Source organism: Mauremys reevesii, linkage group 6 (genome assembly GCF_016161935.1).
Source record: "Mauremys reevesii isolate NIE-2019 linkage group 6, ASM1616193v1, whole genome shotgun sequence".
NCBI lineage: Eukaryota > Metazoa > Chordata > Testudines > Geoemydidae > Mauremys > Mauremys reevesii.
The window spans coordinates 70139340-70163071 of record NC_052628.1 but is presented as its reverse complement, the minus strand read 5'-3'; the positions used below and the strand labels follow the sequence as shown (position 1 = coordinate 70163071).

The following is a 23732-nucleotide window of genomic DNA, read 5'->3' as shown; positions in this document are numbered from 1 at the left end:
TTCTTAAAATGGTGGACATCAGAACTGAACATAGCATTCCAGTATCACTCTCATTACACCGTACACAAAGATGAAATTATTTCCTTTCTCCTCCTCACTAAGCCACTGTTTGTACATCTAAGGAATGTACTAGCCCTTTTGCCACAGCATTACACTGGTTACTCATGTTGAGTTCCTTGTCCACTGAGACGCCTTAGTCATTTTGAAAATCACTGCTTTCCTTGACACGGCCCCCATCTCTGTAGCTATGGTCTGCAGTCTTTGTTCCTAGATGTATAGCCATGCATTTGGCTATATTAAAATGGATTTTGTTTAAATGGGCCCAGTTCATGAAATAATCCAGATTGCTCTGTATAACTTTCCTATCCTTATCATTTACTGCTCCACTAATTGTGCCATCTGCCAATTTTGACAGTGATTTTTTTTTTTAAATGAGGGTATTTCTAGGGATTGGTTCTAGCCTGACACTATTCAATATTTTTATTTATCTAGAAGCAATGCTGATTTACCATTAACAACCACTTCTTGAAATCTGTTGGGGAGCTTTTTAATCCATTTGGGTGTTTAAAATCTAGTGTATGATGCTAATTTTTAATCAATTTCATGCCAAGTCAAACTCCTTACAAAAAAGTCTCAATATATCAGTTACCTTTCTCAATCAAACGTGTTAAGTCGTCAAAAAAATGAAGATCACACAAAAATTCAGTGACCAATCCAGGAAAAGACCAAGTTGTCTTATCTCAAAGTGTCATGGTTTAACCACTAGAAACGCTCATGATTTTTAGTTATATTGACAAATGTACCAAGGTTAAAATAAACCTGTAAATATTATCACATGCTGCTAGTTCCTATCTGGTTCACGTTTTACCAGCTGTAATAAACACACTCAAAATAATGATGGTGATAGAAAATAGTAAAGGTTGGTACATGGTGTTTTGGCCTTTTATAAGTTTGTACTATACAGAGTCATATAGATGTTGGTTAGAATGTGAAAGATTTTGGGGGACGAGAGTTAACATAAAGATTCTGGTTGTACCCAATTCCAGTACCAGAATAATGGTCGATTTGACTTTATTCCAATCTGCTAAAAATGTTATCTTGCATATGGATTTATATCTGTGGATGCCACTACTGCTCAAGGCAATAGTGACTTACCATGTTAGCAGAAGTGTGCCTTGTTTTTGGTTTTTTTTTAACCCTGCCCGAAAAATTAGGTTAATTTTTAGATAGTTTTTTGTTTTTGTTTTTAGATATTTTTGTTGGATCCAGTCATGGCTACCTGAATGTGTTACTGCTCCACCGGGAGATAACTGGTACACAGAGGGAGCTCTGCCAAAAATGCACACTCTCCCTATGTGGCAGTAACACATACAGGTGATCAATGTGACTATACAGTTATATTCATGTAGTTTTTTTAACCCTACTTCAAGGCCCCATTGTATACTGTGGGCTCACTTACAAAAAATATACTGGACACTGCTAACATTAAGGGTGAAACTATCAAAGCTATGTCATGGGATGTGGGTAGCCAATTCCCATTAACTTTAACTTGAAAATCTCAGCCTAACATTGTTTTTAGATGATAAAAAAATAGATCTATATCTGAATATAGAGAGACCTTCAGATATAATTATACACACACACACACACACACACACAAAATAACCTCTCCTACCACAGAAATATATATATATTTATTTCTATCTCCCTATAACCACAATCAGAAAATAAAGCCCATATTTAAGTATCCCCTCCCTTCATACCTCTTCCCACAGCACATCTCCCTCTCTGAACTCTTGGGCCGGGGGGGAAATGGCCCTTTCAGAATGTCCAGAAGGTTAACAAATCTAGGATCTGACAGACAATGTTGTTTGCAGGATCCTGATAGATAGATAACAAAAAGGTAAAAAATGTGTGTAGCATGAAGCAAGGGGCCCCCCACATCACAACTACTGACCTCATTCTTTATTCTGTGGAAGTGAAACAATCTCCATGATTTACTGTGCTGCTAAGCTCATCTTGAACCCTTTCCCTCCTCCTCCCATTTTTAGCAGCAGATTTTTCTCCCATGCTGCCCCCGCCATCTGGAACCACCTCTGTGCAGTTAATTGATTCCATGACTCTCTTCATTTCCCATCTGGAGAACTATCTTTTCTCCCTTTCTCATAACCCATAACCTTCTCTCTACTAAAACAATCAAATCCTATCCTCAGTTTCCTTGTACTCAATCAATCTCTCTTACCCTTTATTCTTTCTTCCCCCTCCCCACCCCACAATATTTGCAGATGCCACTGCTGTGGTATAATTGAAATGCTTGTGATTTTTTTTGTATAAAAGATAATATGCAAAATCAGTTCTGTGGTAATGAGATCATGACAAATCTGTTGCATGTATAAATATACAATTAATTTTTAAAAAGGGCTAAATTGAGCTTTTTGTCTCAGACTTTAGCTTGAGTGATGCACAGACTCAGTTCCTCCTCTGTTTCCCTCTTACTCCGAGGAAGTAAGTTGCAACAGCCTTGTGTTGGATGCACCTTATTTTCCTCTCTGCAACCAGAGAGCTATTGCTACTGCCCCCATCCAACCATCTGCTCATTGAGATGGGGAATACTGAACCTAAACCTCTATGGTCCCTTCCCTCCCCTCACTGAACCCAAGCCATCTGTGGAGTAGGCTCTATAAAGCTGTGAATGGAGTTGGTGGGTTCTTATAGCTCTGCATGCCCCATAGGGCAAGTGCACTATCTTTCCCAAAAGAAACAGTACAGTGGAGTGGGTAGAGCAGTGATGGATTCATACTTTAGAGGCAATGGTTCTTCCAGCCTGTGGATTTGTAGATAACTTTGCAAGATCTTTTCACCCTCCAGCCTCGATTTCATCATTCTCAAAATGTCTCTATCTATAATGCAGTCTTTATGGACCACAGTTTGAGAACCAGTTCTGATTCTGATGCTAGGGCAAACGGTGAAAAACTGTTCATGGATAGATATGCAAATTCAAAAATCTATTTCTGTTTGAATGTATTTGCAACCCTGTAATGTTTGCATTCCATAAACATTCAAACTGTCAAGCTTTATTATTACAAATACTCACAGACAATAACTTAAGATCAAATACTTGACTATCACTAAAAGGAAACTGAAAATAGTACATTCAGCTGTGCAATTTGCACTATGCTGGTTAGTTGACTCTTTCATCTCAAGAATGCAGCCCAAGAATTATTTGCTGAAGAAATTCACAAAGAGCTTTGAATACAGAATAAATGTGAGAATTTCACTATCTGTTCACAAACATTTTTTCGGTTTCAAATTCTTCAATTGAATTATTCACTGTGAATTATTTGTGCAGCTCTGCCTATTGTCTTAGGAGCAGGACAACTGGCATCTTCTCTCTGGAACTAAGGTGTTTAAATGCTCAGTTGTTAGATAATTAACGGAGTGGTATTTCAAAAGCACTAAGTGACTTAGGAACACAGAAAATTAATCAGATGTGTGCTCCTAAGTCACTTAGGCACTTCTGAAAATCCCATCCACTGTACAAAAATTAACCCAAATGTCCTTGGCTTAAATAATAAGTGATTAATTATGATAGCATGGAAAAGAGTAGAAAGCCTAAGGCCATCAGCACATCTTATTTCATTGGTTCTTCAAATAGTACATACCATCAGATCTGGTTAAATACATTTATTTTCAAAATTGAATAAAAGTAGCATTACTGTTCTTAATATAGAAGACAGAATTAGACCTCTAGAACTCACATTTTTATCTAGGAAGATTGCTGCTTGTTCTTCTATAACATTTCTAATGGCTATAATCTAAAGATAGTGCTCCATCCATCCTTCATTCATTTACTTTGTCTGACTATAACATCATAATCCACTTTTCTTCTTGTACACCTTGGTAAAGAGATCTATAAAAACAAACAAGAAAAAAACACTCACTAAGCCCTTTTTTATTAATTCCTCTGAATATGGTGAATAGAGCTAGCTTTTCTTTTTTCACTAACATCTGTTGCTGGAAGAGAACTGGAAATCACCTAGGAGGAAAATGTCTGTTATTCAGCACAGTGATAAACTCTGAGGCTAAATGTATTATTGTGGAGTGACTTAGGGAAGAAATAAATCACACTGAGAGTCTACAAGCAAAAATATGTTCATAAAGTGCCTTTATCATACTCCATGTTTATACAGCTCTTAAAGACCTCTGATGTTTTATAATACCACTGTTGGAAGGGGAGAACTATATGCTGCGTGAGCTGTGATGGTCAAACAGATGGAAGACTCCACTGAGTGCTTTATCAGACACCTGCTAGTCTCTAAATGGCAGTGGATAGGCTGGACTACCCCTTAATGTGACATCTGTGTCTCTGAATTTATAATTACAACACTATGAGACCGCACACATTGGCATATCCAGTTCTTCTGTCTGGACACCTACATGATTTTAATTATGGCATTCATGTGTGCCAGTGCTTTAGGAAAAAATGATTAAATGGCATTTCACCATCCTAAGTGTTCATGGTTGTATCAGATATTTTTGAGTGGCTGACAGAATGATGTGAATATAGTTCTAAGTGAAACAGATTTCATAGAACAGTTTCAATTATGTACCTAAAGAGAGGTTCTGGACCAAATACAGCGTTATCAAATGCAGTTCACTGAGTCTGAAAGCAGTTGTAAATTCAATGGAACTAGGAACTGCAAACCATGTAATTTGAAATTGTTCATCATCCAATACACCCAGCAGGTTATGGACAAGGGCCAGCGTAGTTAAAAAGTAACTAAAAATGTATAAAACTGATTGGAGAAAACAATCTTTATTGGTACCTATTGCATAAAAACATTGATTAGGTGCAATACATTTGCAGTGCAGTAAGGCAATAGAATGAACAGTTCCCATTGTGTGTACTCTTAGGTCCCATACATTTTTGGTATAATAAGTGTTTGTAAAGACAGAAATAGACATGATGAAACAAAAATGTAGAAAACCTGCCAAGCTCTCTTCCCTCCCCACAATCCTCCTTGGCTTACTCTAGAACACATGCCATTGTAAAAATGTTAGGACCCCCTTAGGAATCTCCTGCTCTAGTGAATTAGCAGCCTCCTCCACTCATATTAAAAGAAGCTAACAGATCTTTTCAAGAACTCCTAACAGAATTGGGGTCGCGGGGGGAAATCTTACTGAGGTATCCAGTTAAGATGTTCTCTGTTACATCACCAAATTCATGTGGAGTAAATGCCCCAGAGATCTTCCTCAGACTTCATCTAAGAATGCTTCTTTTGTTTTATTTTGAAAAGGGAAGACAACTTGCAGAATATCATTAGAGCACAGGTGAGCTAAGGTCCTTCAGCTCAATAAACTGAGGGAAACCCATAGAGACAGTCCCCCCACTACTGCTATTTCCTGAAGCCTAAGTGAGCACTGCATGTTTTCAAAGCTGCCAGTACAACGGTAACATTGCTTAGTCCTATGCTTTGCCTGTTAATGTAGATAGTTTTTGTTTTACCATCCATCTCAGGCAAAGATTTTCTGATGGTCTGTGATGCATTCTATATGCTCATGCTACATTCTCCATACAAATGTTTCTAAGCTGTTGAACATTTCTTAGAAAGGCTAAGCTACAGCACCTGGAGTTAACCCGGGTTATGCAGACACAATCCCTCCCTGAGCAACCTCATGTGCAGGGAGACTGCTGCTCCCCACTAGGTGGAGAGTCCCCTCCCTAAGCTAGTGCGATATGGGAGTGGGGCTAGGGCACTACCTATTTCACTCTGCCCTCTTTGGAGAGCTCTGGCAGAACAGCCTCTGCCCTTTTCCAGCTGTGAGAGGCCCTAGCTTAGGATGTGCAAATGGTGAGGGAGACTCCATACTACTCCCTTCTCTGAATGCTCACATAGGGTCTGGCTTTTGGTATTCTAGTCCTCAGCTTATTTGGTGGACAATCATGAGTAACAAATTGTGCCACGGTGTGTGTGGCTATATAGCGATAAGGACAAATTCTGATTTGGTATCTCTGGTATGTAGCCAGACCATTTAATCAGTTTTAAAGGCATGTATGGATCAGTTATAAATGCAGCTTTTCCAAGGTGAAAGGCTAGCTAGGCTCCATTGATATTAATGGCATTTTGAAGTATTATTCATAGACTTACTATCCAGTTGTAGATTTGAGCTAAAGATGCTGAGTGCAAACTACAAATGTCGCTGGCTTTGAGCGCTCTTTATCTGAATATGACCTGTAATATTTAGAGATCTAGGCCCAGGTACACAAAAGGACTTAGTTGCCTAACCCCCAGATTTAGGAGCCTTAGTCCCAGTTTTAGTCTCCATTGCTATTCACAAAACTCCTGCTTGGCTGCTGCTCCCTGTAGCCTCATAAACTAACTCTCTGCAACTAAATTTTGCAGTAAAAATTCCCTACAAGCAGATTTTTCTGCCTCTGGGTATGTGCACTGCTTCTTCACTCTGGGCATCCAGGCATTTATCTCCTGCTTAAGCCTCAGCATGTTCCACATACTGGGGAAGATATGCAGAAGAGCACCTATTTTACCTGCATAGCCCAATCTGATTGCTGAGAACACCTCTACCAGCTCAGACCCCATTCAAAAGCTGGATAAAGCAGGAGGTCCTGGTGCCCACCTTATAACTAGCCCAGAGGTTAGAGCACTCACCCAGGATGTGGGAGGCCCAGCTTCAATTCCTCCCTCTGCTTGATGGAGAGAGAGGATTAGAAGGGGTCTCCCACACACCCATCAGAAAAGTGCTCTAACCACTGGGCTATAGGATAGTCTAATGTGGAGTTCCCTCATCGCTCCTCTTGACACTGTTCCACCTCCATTTAATAGTCATTGGAGGCTTAAGATGCACCCCTCTCATTGGCAGCTCCCATTGGCTAGCTTAGGCAGCTCTCTACCTAAGGGCTGGCTTTTGTTGGTTGCATTCTTAGGTACCTATCTCCCCATTTGTTGTATAGGGACCCTAGTACCTAACTCAAGCTTTGTGGATCCAATGTGTTCCGGTTTTCTAGGTGATTAAAGCTTCAGCATTGTGATGCTGAGTGTCACAATACTAAATCCCTTTGTGGATCTGGATGCTATCAATTAGATAGCTGAGGTCTTTTATCAACTACAGCACTTTTTAAACTGGTGTTCATTGCTGTTTTGGTTGCCTTGGATCCTGATATGCCATTCCCAAGGGTGGTTGCTTTGGGAACAGTACCACAGCAAAAGTAAAAACAGATTTGTTGACACTGTAATGATATTCTTGAATTCATCTAGAGTTGGTGTTTGAGCAATACAAATATGGTTCCTCTTTATTGTACAAATAAGTAAGTAATTGGAGTTAATCTGCTGACCATCTTCAAATACATAAATCCAGTCCCTTTCTATAGTAGTAACAAGATAAATAAAATTTACATAACAGGGAAAGTTAGAGAGAAGTTTATATCATAACAGCAAACTTAATTTAATTGAAATGGTAAGTAAACAAGTGTCAAATAGGAAGAATTTAAAGCCCAGTACCAGGAAGAGACTAGTCAAAATAAATGAAAGATGCATATGCATACTATGGCAACTATCCTGCAACCTGATCTGTATTGGCAAACCCTTGTACCCATATGGAGTCCCACTAAAGTTAACAGGTGCAGAACTTGCACAATGCAGAATCAGGGCCCAGGTTAACATACACTGTGGCTAAAAAGATATCTTTTCAAAGAAATAATGGTACACAAGAGAATAGAATTGCTGTGATATTTGATTTGAGTTTTGATATAGCATATTTAGCGCTGACATGAATGGCTATTGAAGGACTCAATGCATCATCTCACTTACAAGTGTTACAGATATAGAGAATCTGAGTGATAAATCTACCCCCTTATTACTAATTTGAGATTACCCTGTGAATCTCCTTGAGCTGGAATAAATAAAAATTTGTCTTTATTTCTCCAAGTGATCAGATGTCAGGCTTGTCTACGTTGGCAAGTTTCTGCCCCAGTAAAGCAGCTTTTTGTCCTCAGACTGCAGACACACTGCCAAGCCACTCTGTGCACAGAAACTCCTCTGCTGCAAAAAACCCACCTCGACGAGAGTCGTAAGGCTATTTGCGCAAAGGCTCCAGTACTCTATTGCCAATTTCCCCCTTCCCCTGCCTCAGGACTGGTTGCTCCCTACCACTGTCTGAACTTACAAAACAGCATGATGACACATTCTTTGCCCCCGAAAACACAGTCTCTCTCCTCCCTCATCAGTACACAAACGCACACACTCTCCTCCTACCCCCACTTCAGTTGAAAAGCAGCTGGCAATGTAGTAGGATGCCCATGGAATCTAATCATACCCATGCCCAAAAATCTCCCTGCCTGTACAACTAACACCACCTTATTAATACTGAAAAAATGTTGAAAATCACATTTGCTTGTCGTCATTTATGCTGTGTTTTTACTTTTCTAATTGTGGGTTATCGTCTGGTCTCAGACAGTAAGATTCCATTAATGTCTCCATTTGACCATCCATATGGAAATCCCAGGATGCATTTTCATGTTTCATAGGAACTGACTCTTGAGCTACCTCTAGAAAGGAGGAATGGGACTATTCTTTTTCCACAAAAAGAGTCTTCAAGGATACAAATTTGATAGCACAAGAAAATTTAAAAAAGGTAGTTACATGATTTTCTTTGTATGTGTCCATTGTTAGTCATAGTAAGGAGGACAGCAGAATAAAATGGTTTGTCTTCTTACCTTAAAAAGTGACATGTATTAGTTGTAGTAATATTTATCTACTGTAACAAGTGTGCCTGGCACTGTGAAACAAGAGTGCTGTTGCAGGGAGCTCACAATTAAATTGTTTCCCCTGAAACAAAGCTTACACAACAGGTCCAGGTTGTAATTGTAAGGATCAGGAATCTCTCTTGGTTTCATAAGAATATACTGAAAGTAGATTTAAGTGATGTCTTAGTGTACCCGCTGTGACAGGCCTCTGTTTGAGATTGCAGAATCCAGCCAATACATGTTGTCAGTTCTCAAAGATACAATGGGGGCTGCAGCTATCATTTGAAAACAAGAACAGTTAAACAGTATTTCACAGCACAGTGCTATACAGTTCTCTAGGGGGTTAGACAATTTGCCAGGGAGACCCCACTGATTGCCTAATGATTACATCAGTCACTGGATATATAGAGTAGTGACAGTCTAAACTGTAGAGCAGCATGGCTTGAAGGATTTAATCTTAATACAAAGAAAGGAGATGAGGGTGAGAATAGCATTCAACTGAATGAACACATTTGGGTAAAAATTGTTTATTTGCTATTTTTACTGGGCCACAATTTATTTTCTAGTAAAAATAATAAATACATTCAGTTGTTCCCTAGTAGCTCCAGAAAGAAAGAGGAAGAAATCATGTCTTGGCAATGACCAACACATTTGTTTTTGTTTTGTTTACATTTAAATAGCATAGATGTCCTAAAGCTATAGAAAGAAACATAAACACTGTATGCACTTGAATAATTGTATATATTACTGTGAGTTGTAAGGCCCCAGTAAAAATAATATGCGACTGTATGTTTCAGAGATCTGAGGTTAGAGGATAATATGATATTGATAGCTCGTAAAACATGATACCTTTCCTGCCTCTTGAGAACCTTCACAGAAGGCTGTTGTTATTATCCAGCCAAGCAGGCCACACCATCATTTGTCTTGTTTTCTAAATGCCTGTCTTAATTGTTTGCCAAATAGTTGTCTGGCATTCTCCTATCATTGCTGTGAGAACTATGGTTGGAGTGTCCCCATTGAGGGTGTTAAGTAGCATATGACAATCACATGTGGCAGTGTGGATTTGCATCAGGGTTTACTTTGAGCATGTGTTACTTTCATTAGCCTCAGCCTCTCAGTACCTAATGGATAAAATCTGGGTATTGCCATTACTGTATATCAAATGCAGCTTGAAAATAAAAACAAGGCTAAAAAGAAAAATGAGCACACTCTTAAAGTTTCTTGTAACAGAAAATCATAAAATATTATATCAATTTTTTATACCCGTCTTATTTGAGGTCATAAGTTTCTTCAGTGAAATTGGTAACAAACATAGTTGATGGGGTTTTGTTATTCTGTATGACATATCACATGTATGGCAATGATGATTTTGTGTGTTTACAGTCTACTGAATTATTTTCATAATGAAACACTTGAAGAGAGTTTACAGAAAGGAGATAGAAACAAGTATCATGAGGCACATAGCTTAATTTAAGGCACTATAAAATAAATAACACTAACAAAAACCACATGGAGTCCTGCTCATGTGTCAAGTGCTGTTGGGTGTATTGTGCAACTCTTTCCTTGTGAAGTGTTATAATTTACACTGCTGGAGAGTGCTAGAAAAGAACAATTATCTATAGTTTATCTGCATACAGAGATGGACCTCAACTACCTTAAAATTTATGATGCTGTGGATCTTCATCTTGATCTGAGCTTTTTCTCTAACTCATCTTTACTTCAGTGAGGTTCTTAGTAGTCTGGACAGAGGCTCACCTTTCATATATGTGCTAGCTGTGTGACTAAATTCTGGCTTTTCCTATCTGACCTACAGGGGACAAGAACAGTAGCCTATGAAGATGTTCCCTGAGCCATACTGCCTTTGTTTGGTCAATCCAGAGAGATTGACTCTGGGTGGTGGAGGGCAATTTCCTCAGCAACCCTTCTGATGGCAGGCCCATTGGCTGGCATCTTGCAAATGCTTCCAGGTACTAGCACATTCTTAGAGTAGACTAGAGTGTGGTCAGAGGTTCTGCCACACAAGTTATCCAGGGCCCTGGCCTAGCACTCCGTAATAACAGCATTTTAGCTCTGATACAGGGTTTTCACTTGTAGATCTCTGTGCACTTTATGAAGAAGGGTCATTGTCATTATCTCAATTTTACATGTGTGAAATGAGGCAAAAAGAAGAGAAGTGACTTGCACCAAGTCACAAAGCAGGTCTGTGTAGCAGAAATGAGAAGACAACCCAGATATTTGACTCTCAGTCTGGTTGCATCTCTGTAAGAACACATTGGCTCTGGGCACCAGTTTGCATGTTTCCATGCAGTTGCATTGGTGGTGAGTGAAAAGATGCTTCCTCTGTTCTCTTTTGTCCTAGTGCGCCTGGAGATGTGGCAGAATTTAGCTCATAGAAAAATGTACATCCACAATTAATGGTGTAGTGATCTTGTTAAAAAATTTTATTACTTATACATTTCAGCAAATGTGTTGAGTCTTTAATGGCTATGTGGAAATTTTCTAGCACCTTTGGGGCAAATTTTTCTCTTGTAGCTTTAGGATCAGGTGCTTTCTTGGTTACTCTGGCAAGCAACGCTTAGTGGATGGATGCCATTATGCACATGAGCCAAAGTCACAAACCTAAAAGCTTTGGTTTGTCAGCTGTTTTCAAAATGTACATTATTCAATCCAGTATGGGCTTATCATGCCAGTGTCTAACACCACAGGCAATATAGTTAGGAAAAGGATATCTATATATGATGTATGGTTTAAAATTTGATCGCTTTTTGGGCTGGTAACTTATTAAATAACCTAAGCCATTAATTTTGTTGGGTGACTAGCCAATCAGATAATGAAAAATAATTTTAAAATGGAAAAAGGAAGCTAATTCTTGCTGCCAGAATGATCAAAACATATAACCATACATGCTATTACATTGATGTATATGGTTTGGCAAGTATTCTCAGAGTCACAACTTTTTAATGAGAAGGCCTGAGGTCCACAGCAAAAGTATGTCTGCTCTGGGACACTTAAAGATGCATGAACAAATATCTGGCTTGTTTCTGCCATCACAGCATTTCACTTGGAGATGTAAATGTGCTATAGGAGCACATTTTTGAACATGGGCCATGTGTACCTTTCTTTAGCAATGTGACCATATTTGGCTAACTAAATTACATGACATGCTCTCGGCTCTGGGTCACATACACAGCAGAATCAACCCCCATTTCCTGGAAAACATTAATATTTCAAAAGTTTCTTATCCTATAAAAATATAAAATACTCTTATTTCACTCCATCAAGGACAGCACAATTATCTTTATGTATAACTAGCAAGACTGTCGAGAATTAGTTTTTTTTAATGACTTTATTTTTATATTTTATTCATTATAGACTTCTGGTTAATATTGTAGTACTCTAGTATTTTGTTCCGGGACAAGTAAATGGACCTTCCATTATTCAAATCAAGAACTAAGGAATAGTGAACTGCACTCACAGGAAATACCATACTCTTGGGTTCTTCCTTTTAATACTAGGTTAAGAATAGTGCCCTGGGCACTGACCCATTATGTCAGCAATTCACCAGTCCTTTGTTTTTCAAATTCTATCATCAGCAATTGGATATACAAATGACAACTAGAGGCATATAGAACTTCTGTACAGAAACCCAAACCAGATAAAATTTGTCTGGTTTGGGCTTTGAATAACAAACCAACTAAAGCTAAGGTCAAGTTGACAAAAGTTCACCAGCTTTTTTGGCAAGCCTAGTCCAGGTTTCAGGAGGCTAGGTAAGGTATTTCTAATATATTCACTACTGTACTATCTAGGTGCCACCTGTTAGGAGCACAATACCTCTGTGTAACCCCATGAAATGGAGTATCCCAAACAGTTATGTTGTACAATAGTGCAATGCCGTTGCAACAAGTGCAGCTCTACATTTGTGGTCAGAGGTTTGGGGAACAAAGAATGACTTATTGGGATTCTGAGGTATATTTTGGAGGAGGAGGAGCCTATCCACAATTTGAATGATCTGAAGTGGCAAGGGTAATTTGGAATGGTGGAGGAAAGCTCAGTCACCTGGTCCAATAGGGAGACCGGCAGCTGGACACTCTGGGATCCCTCAAGAAGCCCATTTAAGAGGAAGTTTGCCTTATGATAAACCTGGCCAGCAACCCATGCAAGAATTGGTCTTCTGAGACCAATTCTGGAGTTAAAATAGAGGCAACTACAGAGAAATAAATGTACGATGGGGTTGCGAGAGGAGGAGGGCAAGGCTTCAGGGAAAAGCAGCCATGTACTATCATCAAATTACTCAATAATTATTGACAAAAAGTCAACTTAAAAAGACTCTTACTCCAGAATGCTGCTTTATACATTACCCATTGTTCAAGCAAAGGCCTGAGTAAATACATGAGCCTTGCACCATTGTCAAGAAATGTAAGTTCAGTCATTAACACATTTCCTCCACAGAGAATACTTTGCCTCCAGTCCCAGACATTTCAATCAAGGGACTTTTAGCAAAAGTGCCCCATCTGATTTCAACTATATTGTGACTAATACATAAAGAAAGAAGCAGCCTCTGAGGCACACAGGGCTTCATGCTCTGTACTGGTCCTGGAGTGGTATTCAAGGTCAGTCCAAGGTCAAGCATTTAGGAACAAAGAATGTAGGTCACATTTATAAGATGGAGAATTATATCCTGGCTAAAATGAGTCTGAAAAGGATGTAGGGTTCATTGTAGATAACCAATTGAATGTGAACTCCCAGTGCAACGTTGTGGCTAAGACGGCAAATACAATCCTTGGATGTATAAGGAGGGGAATATCAAATAGGAGTAGGGAAGTGGTATTATTTCTGTATATGGCTTTAGTGAGACTACTTCTGGAATACTGTATCCAGTTTTGGTGTCTGTACTTCAAAGAGGGTATTGAAAAATTCGAGAGAATTCAGTAAAGAAACTCATGAATTATTAGAAATCTAGAAAACAAAATTTACAGTGAGAAATTAAAGGCATTAAATATATCTACATTATCCAAGAAACGCTTAGGAGCTGACTTGATCACAGTTTATAAAAATATATATATGGGGAAGAAACTTCTGATAGTAGATAGCTCTTTAATCTAGCAGGAAAAGGCATAATGAAACCCAGTGTTTCGAAGCTAAAGGTAGACTCAGGCATGGCTACACTAGACAGTTTACAGTGGTGCACCTGCACTGATGCAGTTGCACCACTGTAAACTCTTTAATGTAGCCTCTGTAAGCAGGGCCGCCCGGGGGTGGGGGCAAGAGGGGCAATTTGCCCCAGGCCGCACAAGGGCCCCACGAGAGTTTTTCAGGGCCCCTGGAGCGGGGTCCTTCACTCGCTCCGGGGGGCCCGGAAAACTCTCATGGGGCAGGGCGCAGGAGCTTCTTCCGCTCCCAGTCTTTGCCGGTGGGGGGTCCTTCCGCTCCGGGGCGGAAGGACCCCCCCACTGGCGAATTACCACTGAAGCGGGACCCGCAGCCAACGTGCAGCCCGGTCTTCGGTGGTAATTTGGCGGCGGGGGGCCCTTCCGTTCCGGGACCCGCCGCCGAAGTGCCCCGAAGACCCGCGCCGGGGGCCCCACGCCGCTGAATTACTGCCGAAGACCGGGCTGCACTTTGGAGGTGGGTCCCGCTTCGGCGGTAATTCGGCGGCGGGGGGGCCCCCGCCGCAGGTCTTCAGGGCACTTCGGTGGCGGGTCCCAGAATGGAAAGGCCCCCTGCTGCCGAAGACCCCAGGCCCCCGGAATCCTCTGGGCGGCCCTGTCTGTAAGCCAACAGGAGAGAGCTCTGCCTTCAGCTTAACTACTCCAGCCCTCATGAGTGGCAAAAGCTATGTCAGCGGGAGAAGCTCTTCCACTAACAAAGCACTGTTCACATTGGCACTTATGTCAGTGTCATTTGTGATTTATTCACCCCCTGAGTGACACAAATTATGCTGACATAAGCTGTAGTGCAGACATAGCCTAGGTCACAAATTTTTAAGCGTGCATAATCAATCATTGGAACAGCATATCTATGTATATGGTGGATTCTTCATCACTGGAAATATTTAAGTTAATATTGGAGATTTTTTTAAAAGATGTGTGATAGCTCAAAACAGCTATGGATTTGATGCAGGAATTTATTAGATAAGATACTTTGGCCTGTGATATGCAGGAGGTCAGACTAATTGATCACAATGGTACCTAAAAATCTGACTCTGTTGTTGATTGTCTTAGTTTGACAAATTCCACAAATGGATGCAGAAAGATTTACAGCTCCTCAATCATATATAGGCTACATTGCACAGTTGAGCAATAGAAGGGTTTATAGACTTCTTGCCAAAGTTTAGGTACCCTCAATTCTTAGATAAATGTAAAGTTCCCTTTTAGCACCTAATCTTCAAAGATGTTGAGTGAGCTCCCATTGAACTTAATCAAAGTTGTGAGACCTGAAGCCCCTAAGTATCCTGAAGGACTGAGTCAGATAAGAGACATAACAGATGTTTTTTGCAGCATTGTGTGTGAATGGTGAATACCCACTTCATGCATGCTGCATGCTGAGTCTATAAAATGCCACAGGAAAGATCTTTGCTCCTCTACAACCAAGACTAACACGGCTACCCCTCTGATACTTGAGTCAGATATTTAACTGACATATAACTACAATTCTGAGTTACTTTTAGCAAGTGTGTAGATGTTCTGAGCAGCAAAAATACACCAATGGAAACATCTTTATTGGGAACTATAAGAGGGGATTCCTTATTAAGTCTGGTGGGGATGACCTAAATTATATTAGTAAGCTGAAAAGAGTACATTTTGTTTTTCCTCATAACTGAATTTGTCTCCATCAATTCAGAAACTGTCATTTACAATTTCTCTGAAATGTATCTGAAAATACCCTAAGCAATTAATTTTTTTTATTGGACAAAATAGGGTTTGTTAGAACTCTTTCTTTTCTTTAATAATCCTTAACTTTAGGATAAAATTTAGCCTTGGTATAAACAAGATAACTGGAGTTTCACTGGAGCAATAAGAGTTGCTTCCGCTTATGTCCTGCTGAATTTGGTTCAGCAGATATAGACACAAAAGTAAGATTTCAACAGTATTGCTTCTGTGTGCTTTCCTGCAGCAGAATTGTCTCTATTATGTGTGGCTTTAGAAATTTATGCCAGGACTTTCAATTCCCAAAAATCTGAAGTGCAGACCACCTCAGCCAGCCCAATAGATCTTGAAACATGAAAAGTTATTTTATCATTTGTCATCTGATACCTTTCTTCTTGTGAGGTTAGAAGTGTTTTCAATATCTTTGTGGAGGCTCAGGATCTCTTGATTATATCTTTTTTTTTTTGCCACCCTATCTCGCACTACCAAACAAACAGAGGCTGAACCTTTTGAAAACCTGGTCCTTAATGTGCAAAAATAGTTCCCTTTTCTGCTATCTTTTCCTTTGACATAATTACTCTTTTGTTATGGATTAATTTTCCAAGTCTTCTGATAATGACAAAGGAAAAAAATCCTTATTTCCACTCTCCAAAAACCTGTTATCCATCAGTGTTCTTTCAAAAATTAGAGAGGTGTAAATAATATTACAACTTCCATAGCACTGCAGTAACATAACGTGGCAACAGCATTTCCAGATGTGTTAACATGCCAGCTTGCCTGAGATTTATATAGAGTAAGTAACAAACACTGTATCCAAGTAGGGTTTGCCTTGCAAAAGATGTATTTGAAACATGATATGGTAAAAGCAAAGGACTAGGAGTCAAGGGACTTCAAGGGGCAATCTTCCCCTTTTTGCCAGCATGCCACCTCCCCTGCCTCCTACACATATACATTTCTGATTCTTGTACCCCCTTTTCTGCCTCTCAACAAATATTTACTGATTCTCGTCCACCATGATCATACCACTGGCCTGAGTATGAGTGTTACCTGGGGTTCTTTCAACCCAAAGCTCTTGGTAACTTTTACTCTGTGTGAGGTGGTGTCAGGAAATAAATCGGGGAGACACAGCCATCCAACCGATAGATGGCTGGCACAAACAGGACAACACAAGAGTGCTTTCACTTAAAGCTAAACTTTACTTAGCCTCAAGCACTTACACACATCCACAACAGATTAGTAAAAATCCCCAACCCTTGATAATTACCAAAGCTGAGTGTGGCTCTCAAGTGACACAATGGCAGGGCTTCCGGTGGCCAAATCTTCCATCTGCCGGTGGGGACCGCAAGATGTATCCAGAGGGAGAGTCCAAAAAGAGTCCAACTATCTCAAACTTCCCCCCTTATTTATACATTGGTAATAGAATGACATGTCCCTTAAAGAAACCTTAAGTAAGCAGTTTCAATGGTCAAGCAAGAGGTTCCTTCTGATTATTGATTAACCAGGTGTGGGTACCAAAATCTCCCCGAACATTAGGGGAGGGGCAGAAAGGTGTTAGTGAGAGAAGGTTTGGCATACATACCAAATTAGAAAGGATATATTTTATATACATTTTTGCAAACACTTAAAAAAAATTTTATTCAGAAGTATTGTTTTAGTTTTTCAAGATTTCTTCACCCTTTTAAAAATGTTTACCTTTGGAAAAGTAAGAGAAATTGTTACTTTCTGTCATGTTTAAATTATTTTGAATGTTTCCCCCACTTCTTCAGTGGAAACAGGATTTTTTCTTCATTTTCATTTAGATTTTTTTGTCAAAAATATATGTAAAAGGCCTTGAGATCCTTGGCTGGAAGATGCTATATACGTGCAAAATATCATTATTTTAAAAATGGATATGTAGAAGTGTGTGTGTGTATGTGTTTTTAAGGAAAAGGAGAGAACTGAAAATAGAGAAGATAACTGATAAAGAGAAATACAAAAGGCTACTGTGCATAATCTAATACTAAGAAAGCAGATTCTGAAAAATTATTTTGTATTTTAATATTTTCTTTTCATATATATAAAATAGCATTTTTATTACGACATCATGTACTTTTTATTGCAGCCTCAACTTTGAATATTTTCTATATTAATCAAAACTACAATTTTTGAAAAGTTCTAAACATTCTAAATGTGTGAAACTTCTAGAATATTTTGTGTGGAATTTTTCAGACTCGTATATAATCTTGCTTGGTTAATGGGAAGATGCAAGATATTAGAACAAACTTTGGTCAACTAAGTCTAAGGTATTAATCTACAAGATATTTCAGCCTTTTTGATCTAACAGCACTTTTTGTATGGTAGGAGGCAGTTGACCTAGGTGAATAAAGAATTGCTGTATCATCTGCTTAGGGTAGTAAATTTGATTTTTGAGCACACTTTCAGTATGTCATTAATATACCATTGGGGGAAAAAAAAGTGATCCAAGGACTGACCTAAAGGACACACCAATTTCAACTGAATTAATCTCCTACTGAGTTCCCCAAATGGAAATTTCCTTGGAGTCCATTTTTAAAAAATGGAACCATTAGATTTCATTATCAGATAGTCCAAATTTGTCATTTAGTACAGAGAATGGAGCAGAGTTGTCAGTGTTAGTTTTATAGGTAGTAATGTACCTAGGACATACCAGCATAATCCATTTTAATAATTTTTCACGCTGAATTCTAAGTATAGTGACATTTTCTACAGTCAGGTCAGACACATCTAGGTAAGAGTATAGCTATAAACCAAGCATTTGCAATACTATAATAATGTTTTATGAATGCAATGTTATCATGGGGTTTCATTCTAAAATCAGGTTATGTAAAAGTTTAGGCAAGCATGTTTAAGCAAATTCTAGACATCAGAATCCAACTCTATTTACCATACAAGTTGTGCAAGATAAAATTGCTACCCTAGAACAATATAAGATATTAATTTTTAGGAGGGCAGTAAACTAGAATTGGTCAGGTAGTCTTTACTAAAAATGTGATAACTAGAGCTGTTTGGGTATTGTTTTACTTATACATTTTTTCATGTGGAAAACTCTGATATGTTGAAAAGAAACCTGTTCATAAGAAAGGATCAGTTTCAACAAATTTCCCATTTTAAAAATATTTTGAAAAAAGTTTCAAAATTGTTGAAATGGGATGTTTTGAAATTTTTCTAAATGAAACATTTGTTTTTCAGGTCAAATTGACTTTTCTTATACAATTTATGTAAATTTATAGTTAAAAAGGTTTAAAAAGTCAAAATAAAAATGAAACATTTTGATGATATTTAGACAAAACATTTTTATTGATCTGATCCAAAAAAATTTTTAGATTTTCAGTTTGCAAAATATTGTTCATGATTTTGACTTTGTCATGATTCATTTTCTGCTCAGCTCTTCTGATAACCAAAGACCTAAAAACCTTGAAATAAAGCAAAATACTTTTGCTGTCTGCCAGTTTTTATTCATTTTTTTTCTGTGCCAGTATGACATCTCTCTCTACTGGCATCTGAGGTAGTGCAAAAATGTTGATATACTGTCAAGATGAAATGTGTGGGGCGCCACGAGGAAGAGCAGTACTTTTCACATGTTGATCAATGAAGCACAATGGAATGCTAATATAGTGTAATCCACAGAATGATTGCTGTGTTGGTGGCATGCAACATTAGTGTCATCTCTCAGAATCACACATGATGGGTCATATTATTACAAGCTATCATTCCCATTCACAAGTTATGATAATTCACAGTGGGATTTGATAATGCACTGTTATTAGGTACTAATAACTGGCTTGTCACCACTTTGTGATGTGCACCTCACACCAGGAAGTCATAAACCACCAAACTTCCCAGTCTGGAGGAAAAGTAGCAAAACAAGCAGGAGATGAAAACAGTCAGAAAAGCTGTAAGCCAAGATAAAAATGTGAAGCCAGAGGGCAGAACTTCTTGCTTCAGAAAAAATAGGAAAGGAAGATAAATCTATTTTTGTAGGAGACTGTAAGGATTAAGGGTCTGGTAACAAATTTACTGAAGGGACCAAACAGTAGGGAACTGGATTAAGAATCTCACATTGGTCCTATGTGAGGGACCAATACAAAATGAGCTGACTTTGCCTCCATCCTGTTTGGGAAGTGGAGAATGTCCTTGTATTGTAGTTTAAGAAGCATTTTTGGTTTCTGTAGATTACTTCAAGATGTTAGTGCTCTTCTGAGTTTCTCCTGTTTTGTTTAGTTCTTCATTTCCCATATTGTTTCTTTAGATTGTAATTTAGCCCAAATTCAAATTCAGTTGATCGAAAAGATATATGGTAAATTGGATCAGCTGATGGGATGTGAATAAGGACTCTATTTATAAATTGTTATTAGGGATGAATTAATCTCACAAAGTTTTTGTTTCAGTTCTCATAAACATCCAAGACCTCTATCTGAAGTTTTTGTTTGTTTGTTTGTTTTTCAAATTTATTTCAATGATTTTGGAAGTTGGGCTGGAAATCTCATTAAACCAGGACTTTGTGGTTTTGACTTGGCTGGAAATTCCATGAGGAAAATTTCTTCTAGTACTTCCTTGCTATCACATTCAGCTGAAACTCAGATGTTCAGGAGAAGATGTAAATATAAATAAACAAAAGAAGACTATCTAATGTTATATAGATGAAATCCAATATTTGGACATGAAAAAGATTCACTTTTGGTTCTTAGTTTTGCATTACTTTTTTTTTCTTCACTATTAGTGACTCAACTGGTATAATACAACCTTATTGATAATGATCAGTTTATAAATAAATCTGCAAATTTACCCAAAAAGATATTGGAACAAATTGAGAAATTAAACAGCAATAAGCCACCAAGACCAGATGGTGTCTTTCACCTGAGAGTTGTGACGGAACTCAAATATGACATTGCAGAACTACTAACTGTGGTATGTAACCTATCACTTGAATCAGCTTCTGTACCAGATGACCGGGGGATAGCTAATGTGAGGTCAAAAGATCCTCCAGAGGTGATTCTGACAAGTAAAGGCTATTAAGCCTAATTTCAGTACCAGGCAAACTAGTTGAAACTATAGTGAAGAACAGAATTATCAGACACATAGATGAACGTGATTTGTTGGGAAGAGTCAACATGGCTTTTGTAAAGGGAAATCATGCCTTACCAATCTATTAGAAGTCTTTTGAGGGGGTCGCCAACACGTGGACCAGGGTGATCCAGTTGATTATAGTGTACTTGGTTTCAGAAAGCCTTTGACAAGGTTCCTCATCAAAGGCTCTTAAGCAAAGTAAGCAGACATGGGATAAGAGGAATGTTCCTTTAATGGATCAGTAACTGGTTAAAAGACAGGAAACAAAAGGTAGGAATAAATGGTCAATTTTCAGACTGGAGAGCAGTAAATAGCAGGGTCCCTTAAGGATCTGTAAGGGATCGGTGCTGTTCAACATATTCACAAGTGATCTGGGGAAAAAGGCTAAACAGTGAGGTGGCAAAGTTTGCAGATGAAATTGCTCAAGATAGTTAATTCCAAAACACAGAGAGTTACAAAGGAATTTCACAAAACTGGGTGATTGGGCAACAAAATGGCAGATGAAATTCATTGTTGACAAATGCAAAGTAATGCATACTGGAAAACATGATCTCAACTAAATTTACAAAAGGAAGGGGTCTAAATTAGCTGTTACTGCTAAAGAAGGATCATTGTGGGTAGTTCTCTGAAAATATCCACTCAATGTGCACTGGCAGTCAAAACAGCGAACAGAATGTTAGGAACAATTAGAAAAGGGATAAATAATAAGACAATAAATATAATAATGCCTCCATATAAATCCATGGTATGCCCATACGTTTGAGTATTGCATACAGTTCTGGTCGCCCTATCTCAAAAAAAGATATATTAGAAATAGAAAAGGTACAGAGAAGAGCAAAAAATGATTAGGGGTATGGAACAACTTCCATATTCAACTTGGAAAAGAGATGACTAAGGTGGGATACAATCAAGGTTTATAAAATCATGGATGGAGGAAGTGAATAAAGTGTTATTTACCTCTTCACATACCACAAGAAGTGGGGTCACCCAATGACATTATTAGGCATCAGGTTTTAAACAAACAATAGGAAGTGCTTCAAACAATGCACAGTCAATCAGTGGAATGCTGTGCCTGAGATTTTGTGAAGGCCAAAACTATAGCGTAGTTCAAATAAGAATTAGATGAGTTCAAGGAGGATAGATCCATCGGTGGCTATTAGCCAAGATGGTCAGAGATGCAACCCCATGCTCTGGGTGTCCCTAAAGCCTCTGACATCCAGCTGCTGGAACTGGATGACAGGGGATGGATCATGCGATAATTGTCCTGTTCTGTTCGGTCTCTCTGAAGCATCTGGCATTAGCCGCTGTCAGAAAACAGGATACCGGGCTAGATGGACCTCTGGTCTGATCCAGTATAGCCATTCTTATGTTCTGAAAAAGTACATAACACATGTTATGAGCACTGTTTAAACTCAGTGGGCCAAATTATTATCTCATTTGCACTGGTGCAAATCTAAAGTAGCTTCATTGACTTCAGTGGACTTACTCCAAATTTATATTGGTATAAATTAGATCAGAACTTAATGCACTGATTTCACTTCCTAGCAAGCATGCATAACCCTGTTCTGCATGGATAAGCCCCTGTGCCCAGATGGAGTCCCACTGACTCAATGGGTGCAGACATTTGCCTACTCAGAGCAGCTAGCAGTTCTGGGATCTCTGTATCAGTAAAGAAAGAAATTCTCAAGGAGCACAAAAATAGGACGGTAAGGGACATTGCTTGCTGATTCATATATGTGAATATGAAAAAATACATGGTGTGTAATACAACTAGCTGTAAAAGTATGGATGTAATCTAAATATTCAGTATTGAAGTCCTCATTAGAAACACTGACAGTACATGGAAGAAAAAAGACCCACTTACCAGACTATTTATAAACATGCATTTTAAAATTATTAGGGAAAGATGAAAATACATCAGACATTTTTGTTTAGGGAGAGTTTAATTTTTTGCTTTGCCCCACGCAAAGGAGACCAGAATAAAGGTAACAATGAAGCAGTATAGACTTGAGCCTGCTGACTGATAGCCAGCATACACTGCAGTATTTTGAAAAGTCAGCTACTATGCTTGCAGTTTCACAGTAGCTGATTTCATAAGGTACCAGCTGCATATAAGGATGAATTGAGCCATTTTTGAGAAACATTTCCTAGCTATTCCTATCCTGCAAATGAATCCACACCCTATTCATTTAACCATTCCTCCTTTTACGTGAATATGACAGTAAAGCAAGCTCACACACATTGCTGTGCATATTCCTGTTCACACTCTAAGACCAGCCATGAATATCAACTCTCCCCAGTATATACATAAATCACTCCTACACTTCATAAGAATTATATACAAGCAAATGAACATTTTTCAAAATACACTTCCAGTCCTCCTTTGCCCTTTTGATTGGTGGGGCGGGGGATCTGTGGGGAGCCATCCTGAAACTCATATGTATCTCTCCCCAAAACAATGAAAGTACTGTTAACTTGAACCGACAAACTCCCTTACACTTGGTGCCTTCTTGAACTAATCGAAGCAGAAAGTCGTATGGAGCAAGGCAAAGTAAAAGGGTGAGAGTAAAAGTGCTGCCAGATGGATCTGAGCCACTGGTTATCATTTGTCACTATTTGTAACATGAAGATCGCTTTCTCATTCTTCACCACTTCCTCCATCTGTTCATGAAATACTGTCAGATTTACTGTAGGAGGAAAGGAGGATGTTGAAGCTTAAACCTGGGTTGGTGTGCGGGTTAGTTGACTTACCCATTGTTCTCAAATATAGTGCTAATTCTGACACTGTAGTAGTGCTATTGCTTCATCTTCTTTCTAATTAGAGCCTATAATTTTCAGGGATTCCAATTTAATGTACTTCAGTTCAAAATATAAATTGCATATCCTGGGTAAACTAGGGTAATAAAATGTAAACAATACCAAATATTCAGGGTAGAAAGTATTTCAGTTTTAGTTTCTGTTCTGTCACTTCTGAACAGATTCTTGTCTTAGTTACCCTGTTGAAGCCAATGGAGTTATTC

General features: G+C 38.6%; 1 long non-coding RNA gene across 7 annotated transcripts in view; it reads right to left on the bottom strand.

The window, feature by feature from the left end:
• The window catches only part of LOC120407352, a 102282-nt gene that overhangs the window by 76746 nt on the left and 1804 nt on the right, over positions 1 to 23732 (bottom strand). For 5 of the 7 annotated variants that reach the window (XR_005599899.1, XR_005599903.1, XR_005599900.1 and 2 more), the window contains exon 3: positions 3759 to 3910. This is a non-coding gene — a long non-coding RNA (uncharacterized LOC120407352). Of the gene's footprint in view, positions 1 to 1763; positions 1882 to 3758; positions 3911 to 23384; positions 23400 to 23732 lie in introns of those variants that run through there. The other 2 variants (XR_005599901.1, XR_005599904.1) reach the window with 2 other exon arrangements.